A 15,037-nucleotide genomic window follows, 5' to 3' on the forward strand; every position below is an offset into this window, starting at 1 on the left:
CTCGGGGGCCCAGATGTGGCATCCTGCTTTTCTCTGTGACCATTTGAAATTCTGCATTTAAAAAAAGAGTTAGAATCCTTTTTCTCTCTCCTAAAGCGTCTTCCACATTTTCACATTGAGTTGCTAACAAGTTGTTATTTAGAGGCATAAAACTGATAGAATATTCTCTTGAGAAATGGAACAAGGGCCTTGGGAGAATAATTGCAGCTAATGCAGATGATATAGCTTTTAGGGATACCCAGGAATAATGTACAATTCACCCATAATATGCATAATAATGTGCAACACACCTTAAAGTGCAGCTGGCCAATTGACATTCTCTAGATGCACATAATGCTTCTATACAGTCTCCGCATTGCAAATATGAATAATAAACATGTATTACCAGTGTACCAAGAAAAACACGGGAAACATTAACGAAGAGGACAAATACATTCAGACCAAAGATCTGATCCTAGACAGGGAGCTAATACAGATAATTGAAGATAGCATTAAAAAGACTATAGTAAATGTCTTCTAATATATTTGGAAAGATTTTGCAGACATAAAGCAGGAACTGAATGCTACATAAAAGATTCAGACAACAGGAAATAAGAGCCTTTTTTTGTTTTTTAAAGATTTTACTTATTTATTTGAGAGAGAGAGAGAAAGAGAGTGAGAGAGAAGGGGAGGGAGAGGCAGAGTGAGAGGGAGAAGCAGACTCCCTGCAGAGCAGGGAGCCCAACACAAAGGCTTGATCCCACGACCCTGAGATCATGACCTGAGCTGAAGGTGGATGCTTAACCCACTGAGCCACCCAGGCACCCCAGCATTTCTTTTTAATTATTAAAAAAATAATTTTAATTAAGAATTAAAATTTAATTAAAACAAATGGAGGCAGCCCACCATCTTTGGGCTGAGCCATGGTGGACGTTTTGAGGGCAGCTGACCTGCAGCCTGCGATGCCCCCCACAGTCTCCTATGGAAGCCTGAGCCAGCGTGTAGCTCTCTCCCTTTGTCTCCTAACCATGTCCACAACAAGGATGCTAATTCACCAACTGCCCACCTTAACAGATTCAAGAACAAGGGGGAAGACAGCACAGAAATGATGCGGTGCTGAATAGAAGTTAACGTGGAGCTGAGGACAGCTAAGAAGGATGACCAGATGCTGAACAGGAGAAACGTCAGCTCATTTTCTGATGACGCTACTTGTCCCTGCACGAAACTGCAAAAACCATGGCACTGTGAATTGGTCTGTTGATGACACTGTCAAAGGCATAAATAGCAACAATTTGGAATGTCAGCTCCAGGCTACTCATGCTGCTAGGAAAATGCTTTCTACGTAAAAACAACCCCCCCACGGACAACATAATCAGGCTGGTTTGATTCCAAAATTTGTGTCCTTCTTGGACAGAACTGATTATAGTCACTTTCAGTTTGAATCTGCTTGGGTCCTCACTCACATTGCTTCTGGGACATCAGAACAGACCAAGGTTGTGGCTGATGGAAGTGCTAGCCCAGCATTCATTTCTCTGTTGGCATTTCCCCATGCCCATGTCAGTGCACAAGCTATATGGGCTCTAAGAAACATTGCAGGTGATGGTTTGGTTTTCTGAGACTTGATATTAAGTATGGGCAGCTGACCCACTGTTGGCTGTCCCTGCAGTTCCTGATATGTCATCTTTAGAGGGTGGTTACTTATGTAACCCTACTGAACACTTTCAATTCTTTGTCTCCACAAGAATCCTGTTAGATGAGTTTGAGCAGATTCTTCCTACTTCAATTCATCTCCTGCATCATGATGATCCAGAAGTATTAGAAGATACCTGCTGGGCCATTTCCTACCTTATTCTTGGCCCAAATGAATGGATTGAAATGGTTGTGAAAACAGAAGTTGTGCCCCAACTTATGAAGCTTCTAGGGGTTACTGAATTGCCCATTGTGACTCTTGCACTAAGAGCCATAGGAAATATTGTCACTGGGACAGACGAACAGACTCAGGGTGTAATAGATGCAGGAACACTTGCCAACTTTCCCAGCCTGCTAATGAATCCCAAAACTAATATTCAAAAGGAAGCTACATGGACAATATCAAGTATCAAAACTGGTCACCAGGGCCAGATACAGAAAGTTGTGAATCATGGATTAGTCCCATTCCTCATTGGTGTTCTTGCTGAGGAAGACTTTAAGACAGAAAAGGAAACTATCTGGGCTGTGACCAAGTATACAAGTGGCAGAACAGTTGTACAGATTGGATACCTCATTCATTGTGGCATAATAGAACGATGAACCAACCTCTCAACTGCAAAAGATATCAGGAGTATTCTGGTTATTCTGGATGCCACTTCAAACATCTTTCAGGCTGCCGAGAAACTAGGTGAAACTGAGAAACTTAGTATAATGATTAAAGAATGTTGAGGTCTGGACAAAATGGAAGTTGTACGAAACCCTGAAAATGAGTCTGTGTACAAAGGTTCATTAAACTTGATTGAGAAGTATCTCTGTTGAGGAAAAGGAAGATCAAACGTTGTGCTAGAAACTACCTCTGAAGACTATACCTTCCAAGTTCAGGATGGCACTTCTGGGACCTTTAGCTTTTAGACTGTACAGCTGAGGCATAAAGTTGTTTGTTATATGCCAAGTTTGGTATAAATTTGTCTTACTGTTTCTCTACTAAGACCTCTTTTTAAATGTGTTTTGTTATTGTAGCATTTTTTACAAGGAAACTATACTTGGACAGTTCCAAACTGTACCTATTGTATGAAGCTTCTCCTCTCAGTAGGTTTCTGATTTCTATATGGAATCTCATATCTTGTAGTGTCTTGTAAGTAGAGATTAAGTTCCATCCTTTTCTTTTAAACAAATTAAAAATTTCTTAAAAAAAATAAACAAATGGAGTCAGACTAGAGTAGAGATGGGGATTCTTTGGGCCTGAGTGTGCAGCAGGTCCAGAGAACAATAATTTCAGATTGGCTGCAGAGTATAGAACTCGTGAGTAAAGACGATTTTGGGAAATAGGATTCAGGTGACCAAAGTACATGAGTAGAATCTTAGGCACAGTAGAAGATAAGACTGAATAAGAAGACAGAGACACAAAGAAAAACATTACAAATATTAAGGGGATAAAAAGGCAAAGAAAAATTACAAGAAAAGCTAAGTCCAAATATAAAGATAACAAAAACCATGATATCCTCTGAAAAATTTATAATGCAGATTAGAGATCCAACCGAACTTCACACTAGGAATATCCAGGGTCATTTACCTGAGAGTTTTATAAAGATCCCGTATTAAATAATATTTATAGGGCAAAATCATATTGGATATTATATTTTAGAGTAAACACAGACAGAACACTGGTAATGTTACTACGGCTACAGAGGAGAATATACACCTTAACATGGAAAATGTAAAAATAAAGTTTTGGTTGACTGAGAAAAAATGAAAAGTGGGAGATGTACCGATAGGAGTGCTGATACCTCATGTCACTTAGTGGTGATTAGAAGGATACACTCTCTGGGAAGCAACACATTACAGAGGAGTCTAGTAGGGAATGCAAGGGCATTGCTCTAATTTTATGAGAAAAAGGAAAGAAGGAGATTGGTTGTAATTTTTTAAGTCCAGTAAAATAATTACATCTAAATAATTACATAAAGATCAAGGCTATAAACATACATATTGCTGAAACATAGAAGTAACCACCAGGAAACTAAAATCAGAAAAAGTTAAAGACGTAGTCTCTGGTAGAAGAGGCTAAAGAGTAACAATTGAATGAGGGTTTAACACTTTTCATATTTAACTTATTCTCTACCATTTTAGAAATGCAAGACTAACTTGTTTTAAAAGAAATATCATATAGGCAAATGCAAGGTTCACATAATTAATTCTTTTAAAAATAAAAAGGCAAACTAATCCTCATTATCTGACCTCCAAATACGTCAATTATTACTTTTGTTTTCTTCAGACAGTTGCAGTTAAGCCAACAAGTGGACCTCTGCTCCTGTGCCTCAGTCTTAGCTTCAACTAAGCCAATGAAATGTTAAGAACTTCAATACCTTTTTTTTTTTAACTCTTTCATCTTGGAATAATTTTAGATTTACAGAAAAGTTGCAAAGACATTATCGAGAATTCTCACGTATCTTTCACTAGTCTACTCTAACATTAACATATAACAATGGCACATTGGTCAAAACTAAGTAATTTAATGTAATTACAATAATATTAACTAAAGTCCAGACTTTATTCATGCTTTCTAAAACTTTCACAGATGTCCTCTTTCTGTTCCAAGAGCCAAACCATGACATCACATTGTGTTTAAAGACTTTGGATATAAAAGTCTTAGAGGAGAAACAAAAGTTAAGATCATGAAAGCTTCTGATCCCTAGGAGCTGGCATTGTAAGTTCCTAAGGAATTATAAGATAATGAAAACCTTAGGGGCTCCTGGGTGGCTCAGTCAGTTAAGCATCTGCCTTTGGCTCAGGTCATGATCCCAGGGTCCTGGGATTGAGCCCCACCTCAAGCTCCCTGCTTAGTGGGGAGTCTGCTTCTCCCTTTTCCTCTGCTGCTCCCCCTGCTTGTGCTCTCTCTCTCAAATAAATTAATAAAATCTTAAAAAAAAAAAAAAAGAAAACCGAGGTGAATGCATTGTTTGCTTAGATGATAATCATAGACCCCGTCTAAATCTCCATGAATGCTTTTTCTAAGGACATATCAAGCACCAAAAAATGAGCAATACAGGGAAGTTATACATCAAGTGGATTCGAGACTCAGCTCTGTAGATTACCAGGTACGTTCCTCGGAAATAACAACCAGAACTTGGGACTCTCTTCCTTTGGTTCCTACTTTGGAACAAGTTGGAAGGATGAGTCACTCCTGACATTTCTACCTTTTTTTTTTTTTCCCCCTCATCCATCCAAATAACCTCAACTAAATGATTTCTGCTTTTAAATGTCTGGCGTACCAAATATTTGTGTTTGCTGAAACTTAAGAGTGGGTTGGTATGAATGAAATAGACTGTTGTTATTTATCAAGTTAGCCTGAAAGCCATTTCATAATAAATGTCAAAATATTATGAATTTAGCTCACATTTCAGTTAAAAACAATTAGAAACCCTTCACTAGGTTATGCTCACTTAAAAAAATCCTTATTAAAATAACCTATTATTGATTTCATCAATTTGACAGCTTATTTTGTCCTTTTAGATAACACTAAATGATCTTAAACCACACCTTGTACAAGAGTCATTTTCTTTAGGGACATTTCTTCTAGTGACTCAGGTGAAAAAATAAAAAGGCTGCATTTCCTTGTTAGAAACAGGGCCTGTTGAGGCAGATGGATTGAATAATAGGAGGCAAGTCAAACAGGGAAGAAAATTTTGAATATAAACTCTTTTACAAATGAAATGCAGACCGTTAAACTATGCAGACATAGACTGTACTAAAGTTATCTTAAGCACACACACCAAGGATCTCTCTCTATCTCTGTCTCTGTCTCTAACCATATCATGTGTAGCCCAGATAAATAACATGTCTGGCCAAAACACTAGGTATTCCCAGCACAGATATTTTGCCATCTGTATTTATATGGGGCTAAAAGTAAATCAGATAAATAAAACATTCTTGTGGTCACCCAGTCAGCGTGAAAAGTGAAATACAATTTTTGCAGTTTTGCATTAGAAAAATCCACTTTTTATTTATTTTTTTATTTTTTTGATTTTATATATTTATTTATTCTACAGAGATAGAGACAGCCAGCGAGAGAGGGAACACAAGCAGGGGGAGTGGGAGAGGAAGAAGCAGGCTCATAGCGGAGGAGCCTGATGTGGGGCTTGAACCCATAACGCCGGGATCACGCCCTGAGCCAAAGGCAGACGCTTAACTGCTGTGCCACCCAGGAAAATCCACTTTTTAAAAAGCTCTTTTTTATAATTTTCACAAGAAGATATATAACATGGAAAATTAAGACAAGCTGTATCACTAAGAGCTGTCACACAGGCATGCAATTTAAAATTATTCTTCTACACAGTGTGTGCCGATGGGTCTTACATCAATCCTCGGAAGAGTAGTTAAACTTGAATTTCTTCAGCCCATCAGTGAATAATGGAAGGTATTATGCTTTCTATATTAGCCTGTAAGAGGAGAACTAAAAAAAAAACAAAAAACAAAACAAAACCAAAAACCTCTAATAAACTAATGAGTGCAGCATTTCTAGTCCTTTAGAGGACAAGTGGTCCACTTACTAGATGCACATTAAGCTCATTAATATAATTAATGTCTCCAATCATTTTTATATAAAAATGGTTTGACTCAAACCTTTAAAGTGTATTAAATAAAATATTTTTAAATGACAGATAATAGCTGTGGACCTTAGTTTTCCATTTATGATTAGTTTCCTGGCTTGCCCAAGTATACTTTAGTGGTTTTTCTAATTTGGCAACAGGCACAAAATATTATTGACAAATGCTTCAGTAGGGTTTGGAGATTCATTCATATATTTAGTTACTCTGCAAAATGAATTCAAAACTTAAAACAAATACATGAGTACAGTAAATAAATAAAGTAATACTGTGGAAAACAATACACTATTTTCTATGCCAGGGTATATTTTGTCAAATTTTTCAAATGATAAGTTTTTGGCTAATAATTTTGTTAAATTGTCAAAAGAGAATAACACAATGACTTATGTGGGAAAACGCAATAACAAAATGAAACAATGTAATTAGAATTATTGAATCTATGCTAATATGCTGCAAATAACAAAATCTTATGTAGACTGGCTATCTATAGGCTGACTCTAGCTTGTATGTATGTATTTTGTGTCTAAAATGACTGTATAGCTATTTTAAGGAGGGGCAGGGGAACACTTAGAAAAAGCTATTCTAATATGGAAAAATCATGTCAAAGGGGCATATAGTTCAACTTTTTATTTTAAACACCATTAGTCAACTCCAGTGACATATTTACATATGTTCATTTTAACTTCAATTTAAACCTCACTTTCTGATTTGTATTAGCTCATCATCACATATGCTGGAATATAATTCTGTTGGCATATATAAAATTTGGTTTATACAAGTTCAGCAAGATTTATATTAAGCATTTAATACCAAAACATGTATTTTTAAATAATTTTTAAAATGATGATATGGTGAAAACTAGTAGCTGTGTAATAAAAGCACTGTTTTAGACAGTGATTTTTGTCAACAGGATAAGCAACTTTCATGAATTATGAGAATACTGTTAATTAAATTAAATGAAATAATATAGGCAGAAAATGAAGTAGTTGGAGAGCTTTTAATCTATTTGTTAGACTGAATTATTTGCCATGGCTTTACACTTATCTTAAAGAATTAAACACTGAAACTCAGAAAGATCAAAATAAAAAAAGCTCATCGCAAAGCAAATACAAATTAATTTGTTAGATCCCACTATTGGATATTATTTTATGAATTAACCATGTATATGTTTTTGATTTGATCCCAAGTGATAATTAAACACTTGGAAGACTGAAACCCTACCAAAGAAGTTGGTAGGTAGAGCTACCCCAGATGCAAGAGTCCAGAAACATCTGATAAGAGGAGACAGAAAAGAAATTTGAAATAAAGTTCTTATGATACAGAGAGTGGCTTCTTTCAGATGAATGCCCACATAGGAAATTATTTTTCATAAAAGCCCACCATGGTCTATGATTCTATCTGATGGTGATTGTAACCAACTTTTAAAATGGAATATACTTGGAAAGCACTGTGGAAAACATTTATATGGAGGAGAATAAGATATCCGGAAGATTCTGCATTTGCATAGATCTATACTGTATAAGAATAAATAGTTAGGATCATAAAAATATAGTACCTTTGGAAAGCATATGAAAAGGATAATTTTATACTTATCTGAAACCCAAAAGTATAAGGAAAACGTGAACTACACACTAAAAGGCAAAACAAACAAAAAAGCAAACAGAATTAGAAAGAGGAGTGAATCATTCCTTGGCTTAGATGCAGCATGATAAAAGAGAGAATCTGTTTGAGAGTAACTTCTCTTCTCTAAAAGTTTTCCTGAAGGCATAAGCCAGGTTTTACGGTAGCTTCTACTTGGGTGTATGCGATCTGTTAGCACACTGGATACACTGTAACTGTAACTCAATTATTCTCCAAGAGTGTTTGTGTGCGAGGGTGAAAGTACACAAGTGTTTTAATTCATTTCAGATAATTTATTCTCTTAATAAGAAGTCCTTGGATTCATAGACACAAACTCCATATACTCCATTTAAAAAATGATGCCAAAAAATGACAGAGGGAAAAAAAAAAGGTAGTTTTAGATGGAAAGATCTGATATATAACAATGAAGTAGGGTGGATCAGGATGTCACCATCTCATCTGTTCTCACCCATAAGAACTCAGCAGCTCAGTTGCTGAGGGGCCTCGCTGGGCGCTTATCAATAAAAACATAGGAAGAAACAACTATGGCAAAGGGACATGTAGACTATAAATACCAAGAGTTTGAGAGAACTTTCTGAGTGGTTAGCCTGGGCAAAGCTAAACTTTGCTGATCTAAAATAGCTCTCCAAAGACCTTGGGGCAATGAGCTCCTGCCTCTGTAAAGGCCACTCTCTTACAGGCACTGGCGAAAACCAGGCAGTGCCCTCAAGATCAACTTGTCCATCAACACCAGCACCTTGTGCCCTAGCGGTGTGTTTACCCACACAACACTTTCACTTTTGTGCTGGTAGCTGGATGTCAGCTTTCGACTAAGCCAGCTCTCCAGAGTACTAATTCCTACAAAGGTCCCTACAACAGCATGCTTCAACTGAATTTGGACTTCATTCCTTTCATCCCCCCTTGCCTGGAACAATAGTGTCATTAATTTAACACTGGTTTGGAGTATGTTATTTCTTTATTGGCTAATTTAAAGATATTGTCCCATATACTATAGGCTTGTGAAATTCACACAGTGAAGCGATGTTAAATACATTGTTGGCAAAGATGGAAAAAATGCCTATAGTGGGCATACTCAGTTTTATTCTCCTTATCTTATTTATTTAAAGGACAAGTGGGTACTATAAAGAAAATAAAGACTTGGAGGCACCTTTTAAACAACTTCAAAGACATCATTTCAGGGAAACATTCAATCAAGTGGGTGAAATTGGTCAAAGGTACAAAAAATATGGCAAAGATGTTGATTTATGTCTAAAAGTTCTCAAAGAAGAGATGAGTCTTGAGCTAGTTTTCTAAGAAGTACAGAATTTAGATGTCTGTGTAATTGGGAAATACTTAACATTTATACATTAATAATTTTAATATTCATTAATAATTTTAATACTTGATTTCATATAGGTGCAAATGGTGGCTCTAATTTGATTGTTTCTTTCCAAAATATTTAATTTCTCAGATTTTCACTTTATTATGGAAATCTTTTGTAGCCAGCTTTAATTTTTAAGAATTTATTGTCTGCTTAAAAATATACTTACAGGCTTTTTTAATTCTTGTCTGCTGGAGTGTCCTTTTAGAAGCTCACTTCTTTGCATATAATACCCAGTGCACCATGCAATATGTGTTATATGCAAATAATGAATCATGGAACATTGCATCAAAAACTGGGGATGTACTGTATGGTGACTAATATAACAAAATAAAAATTATATAAAAAAAAGAAGATTAAAAAAAAAAAAGAAGTTCACTTCTTGAGAACACCATCACCAGAGACTGAAGAGGAAAGCTATGCTAAATAAGAACCCATTTTTATCCTATATTTCTTCATATGTAAATACACGGATATAGTAAATTTAAACTATTTTAAAATGCAATTGAATATATAATGAATTAAAATATATTATCACTATAATATTTCAGACTCATATAAAGTTAGTTTAGGTTTATTTAGCAATAGATTTAAAAATTTATAGCTACTCACGTACATATATAAAAAGGAAAATATAAATGACATATACTAGGCAAAGTTTTTCAATCATTTTTTATTTTCTGAGTCAGACATGTCTGAATAATTTGCATCTCAGAATAGTGGAAGTCTATGAAAACCAGTAGCTTTCAGATAATAACGAGTACTCTTAGTCCTCACTCAAATAATCCCTTAATGATTTGAAGACTGAAGTACTGTGGAGTTACAGAGTAACGACTAAGCTCTGACATGCCAGGCAACGACGGCTTTGACATGACTACCATGGGGCCAACAGTAATAAAATGCAACTGATTTTTGAGCTAATGCATGATTTCAGAGTTGCTAATATGTGAAAAATGGACATAATGTCCATAATCAATAGATACTAACAATAAAATACAGCACTTTTTAACTCATAGAATAATACTGAATGTTAGAGATGATAACATAAGTAAAATTTTTGGTACATATTAGGCACAAAATGCAGTAAGGCCCTGGGAAAAATGTGATAAGTGGAGTCCAAAAAGAAACAGTCATGTAAAATAGTGCTATTACATTATTGTGAGACTCATAAAATTGCTAGGGAGAGGCCGCATAGCCAACAGGCAAGGATTTCTGTGGGATACAAATTAACTCTAGGCCCAGATGTATTTTGGAATTACCTAGTAGGTAACATTTTTTCCCCTGGAAAACAGTGACCAGGGGTGTCTATCTCTGCCCGTGATAAACTATCTAGTACAGGACAAATTGCAATAAACAAATATAATACTAAACAAAACATATGAAACAGGTATTTTTGGACATTGTATATCAAATAATGCAGGACTTTTACCTCTTGGAGAAGAGAAACTACAAGATGACTCCCACTACCAGCATGGCTTCCTGATGCAGATACCTTTGCTCAGTGGCACCCATTCTGCTAAGTTGAGGACGCAGAGTAAAGAACCTTGAAACAGCTGAAATTTCTAAGGCACATTAACAAAGAAAAGGAACCAAGCAGAGAAAGAGTTCAAAACACAGAGACAGATGAAAAATGATCGGAGTGGCACAACTCAAGGTTTCAACCAGAATTAGTCTTCTGGTCAATCAGATGCTGGTAGTGTCGGTAGTGATTGTATTGAAACTAAGGCCTTGTTGGGGTGAACAGTGTTCAAATTAATAGTTATTTCAAATAAATCCTAATTTAAATAACCACATTTGAGTGTGATGCCTTAAGATTAGCTCATTTTTAGAACTGCTACCAACTCACACAGGTAGTATATTGGGAGAAGTTACACTGAGGCAAACGTGATTTTAAACTGTAAGCCTAGACTGATCTTGGAGAGGCCGATTTTCATATTTACAGAGTAGAATGGTGTATTTCAAATTTTCGGAATCAATTTACAAGGGTGTGCCTAATAAGATGACAGGAAATGAATAATGAAGACATGAGCCCATGTCATTTGTCTCAAAATTATGTCACATTCTAGCATTGTCTTTTATGTGCAAGGACTTAGTGATGGTACCTGTATTTGTTACATGCAACTAGTGTAAGTAAGCACATTTCAGGACCTTCTGAACTAGTTTTTCATCTTATATCAATTACTTTCCATTCCACCACTAACCTCTCTTGATGTCCAAACCTGTCAAAATAAGCACACGCATGTGTGCGAGCACGTGCACACACCAACCCTCACCACACACACACACACACACACACACACACACACACACGTCTGACAAACTTAATGTACGGAAGGGTGATCTTTTCATTCGTGTCTGTAGCAGTTGACTCCAGTGCCCATTGCCATTTATAGCCTGTATGCCTAGTAGTGTGAAAACTTTGCACCTAATGCACCTCCATGTTCCTCATGGCTGCACACAGAGTTTGTCTTTCTTTCATGTCTGATTTATATCAATCCGGGACTGGAATTCACTGTATGACGTGGTGCTTCAGCATTTTCTGTGAATACTCCTTCTGTCCTGCTTGCTTGGGACCGTCCTTTTTTCATCTCAGAACAGAGCATCTGCATAGGTATTCTGCTGTTCTCCATGTTCTGTACGTGTCCTGCAAGCGACGTTCTACTTTAGCAAGCATCACTTCAATGTGAAAAACACTGGGTTCTTTTCAGGACTGAATTTTGACATTTGACAAGGATGAATGGTATGTAATGATAAAAACTCATAGATATTGAGTGTGGAGAAAGTCTGATGTCACACAGACATTCAGAGATTTTATAATCTTTTCTTTCATTGGGTGGATGGCATAATCCTCTGTTTTTTGAAGACTCACGTAAAGCAAGTTGTCTTGATTCTCTTTACTGTATTTTTAATGTAGTTGTGTATTTTTTCGATACAAACCAGATAGGGTAATTCAATGGTAGATTTTTGGGGGAATTGTCAGTAAATATTTCAGTTTGTGGTATTCAAGAGGCAGACTGGAGCATTGCTTCTATTTACTTCTTTCTATGCTTGGGTTTCGAGACTAAACATCAGAATATGGCAGTATCTTTTTGTTTTTTGGTTTTTGGTTTTTTGTAGGTATTAAGGAGGGCACATACTGCATGGTGCACTAGGTGTTATACGCAAATAATGAATCATGGAACATTACATCAAAAACTAAGGCTATACTGTATGGTGACTAACATAACATAATAAAAAATTATTATAAAAAAAGAATAACAATAATAAAAAAAGAATATGGCAGTACCTTGATGTCCATCTCATGGATTTTCAATGATGCCTCCTGCCTATAAATTGGATATATCCCAGAGGATGAAACACAAAATCTAACACCAAAGTCTATATTCTTTCTGGCTCTATCATACCTAACACTATAGCAGAAATAGCATTTTTAAAAGTAGAAATAAACATGCGTTAACAGTAAACATTGTTATATACATATGCATTTAAGATTTTAATGTCTTTCATGAATGTATTTTATCTTTATGTAATATTCCTCTTAATTGCTAAGAATACTCATTTTTCTAAAGTCCACTTGCTATGGTATTAATATGGCCACTCTAGTTTTATTTTATTGTTTGTATGGTTTAGCTTTTTCCAACTTTTACTTTAAACTTAAGTATTCCTTATATTTAATACAGGTTTCCTGTACGGTGTTCGTAGTTTGAACTTATTTAATCCAATGTTCATCTTTAATTGCTGTGTTTATACCACTTATATTTTTACTGAGGAATAATTCACATATAAATTTTTACAAAAGTGTACGCTTCAATTTTTTTTTTTTTTTTTAGTTTATTTGCGAAGTTGGGCAACCATCACCACTTTCCAATACCAGAATATTTTCATCACCCCAAAACGAAACCACAGACCTAAGAGCAGTCACTCCCATTTCCCTTTCCCCAGCCCTGAAACACTGGTCTACTTCCCTGTCTCTATGGATATGCCTATTTTGGATATTTCATACAAATGGGATCATAAAATCTGTGAGATTTTGTCCCTGCCTTTTCTATTTAGTATAGTGTTTTCAAGATCACCAATTTTGTAGCATGTCTCAGTACTGCATTCCTTCTTATAACTAAAAAAAATTCCCATTTTATGGTTATTCTGTTTTCTGTTTATCCATTCATCTGTTGATGGACATTTGGGTTTCTTCCACTTTGTGGCTAGTATGCATAATTCTGCTGTGAACATTCATGTACAAGTTTTTGTGTGAACATATACTTTCTATTTTCTTGGTTACTTCCTTCGGAAGGGAACTCCTGGATCATATCATAACTTCCTGTTTAACTTTTTGAGAAACTGCTCAACTGTTTCCCAAAGAGGATGCATGATTTTGTATTCCCACCAGCAGTGTGGGTTTGGTTCCACTTTATCCATAGTCTTGCCAAGACTTGTTATTGTCTGTATTTTTGGTGACAGGCATCCTGGTATGTGTGAAGTGTTACCTTTGTTATTTTTATTTGCATTTCCCTAGAAACTAATGATGTCGAGTAACTTTTCATGTGCTTATCGGCCACTCGCATGTCCTCTTTGGGGAAACATGTATTCAAGTCCTTTGCCCATTTTTAATTGGATTAATTGTCTTTTAACTGATGCTTTGCCGAGCTGCTTTGGGTCCTACAGAGCAGTATTTCCTCTCTGTGATTTCCACCCCTCCCCATCCCAACCTGGCCTTTTTGGTACCTTTCTTCCTGGTTCCTCTGGCCAGAAAAATGAATTTCTTTTTAAGACTTTATTTATTTATTTGACAGAGAGAGAGCACAAGCAGTGAGAGCTGCAGAGGGAAAGAGAGAAGCAGGCTCCTTGCTTAGCAGGAAGCCTGACCGAGGGTCAATCCCTGGACCCTGGGATCATGACCTGAGCCGAAGGCAGACGCTTAACCAACTGAGCCACCCAAGTGCCCCCAGAAAAATGAATTTCTATCCATTTCAGCCACCTGCTCCTTCCCACCTTCTCACAGCTCTGAGACTAGTACTACCTTCAGGGCAAATTATCCAGAAAAAAGGAGAAAATGGGAGATACATCCCCTGTAGGTCATTTCTCCAAGCTTCGACTCCCTTCTACTATTAAACTGTTTTGTTTATTTTCAGAATTGTTTAATAGTTACATTTTGCCTATTGCATAACATTTTCAGTTATAATTAGTGAGGAATATAGGCTTCAGTAGACTTACCCCTCCATGTCAGAAGAACTCTACAGTCTATGTAGACTTAGATTGACAAATTTTTAGACTCTAAATGGAAAGACAGCTTTTTGTTAATAACAGTGATATCTCACCCACTACTTGGAATGATACCATTTCATTTCAAAGTCCTGCTTTCTCATTCCTATAGAGGTCTATAGAGAATAGTAAGTTTATGGGAATTTCATGATAATTTGTTTATATAACAGCAACTATTCTGAAATTTTGCTTCATGTATTTTTTCCATTCGTGTATTATTTTACTTTTCATTGTTTACATACTGCAATTATTTTAATTTTACCATCTTTCAATTTCACAGGTTCTTATACATTATATTATGATATTTATGGAATTAAGGTGTACCATATATCATTGTATATTTAATATAAATTAATTTAATTATATACCAAAACACATATTATGATATACAATGGGGATTGTGCATTAATTATAAGATATCATTTTAGCTAAAATTAATTTTGTTGTAGACATGAGAAAATAATTACACACTTAAACTTGAATAGTATTCATGTTCTTAAAATCG

At 35.8% G+C, this 15,037-nt stretch overlaps 1 pseudogene; it reads left to right on the forward strand.

The window, feature by feature from the left end:
* Positions 1–376: 376 nt before the first annotated feature.
* Positions 377–2,580, forward strand: LOC113261349 (importin subunit alpha-1-like; annotated as a pseudogene).
* Positions 2,581–15,037: the final 12,457 nt, after the last annotated feature.

The sequence above is a fragment of the Ursus arctos genome, unplaced genomic scaffold (assembly GCF_023065955.2).
Source record: "Ursus arctos isolate Adak ecotype North America unplaced genomic scaffold, UrsArc2.0 scaffold_29, whole genome shotgun sequence".
NCBI lineage: Eukaryota > Metazoa > Chordata > Mammalia > Carnivora > Ursidae > Ursus > Ursus arctos.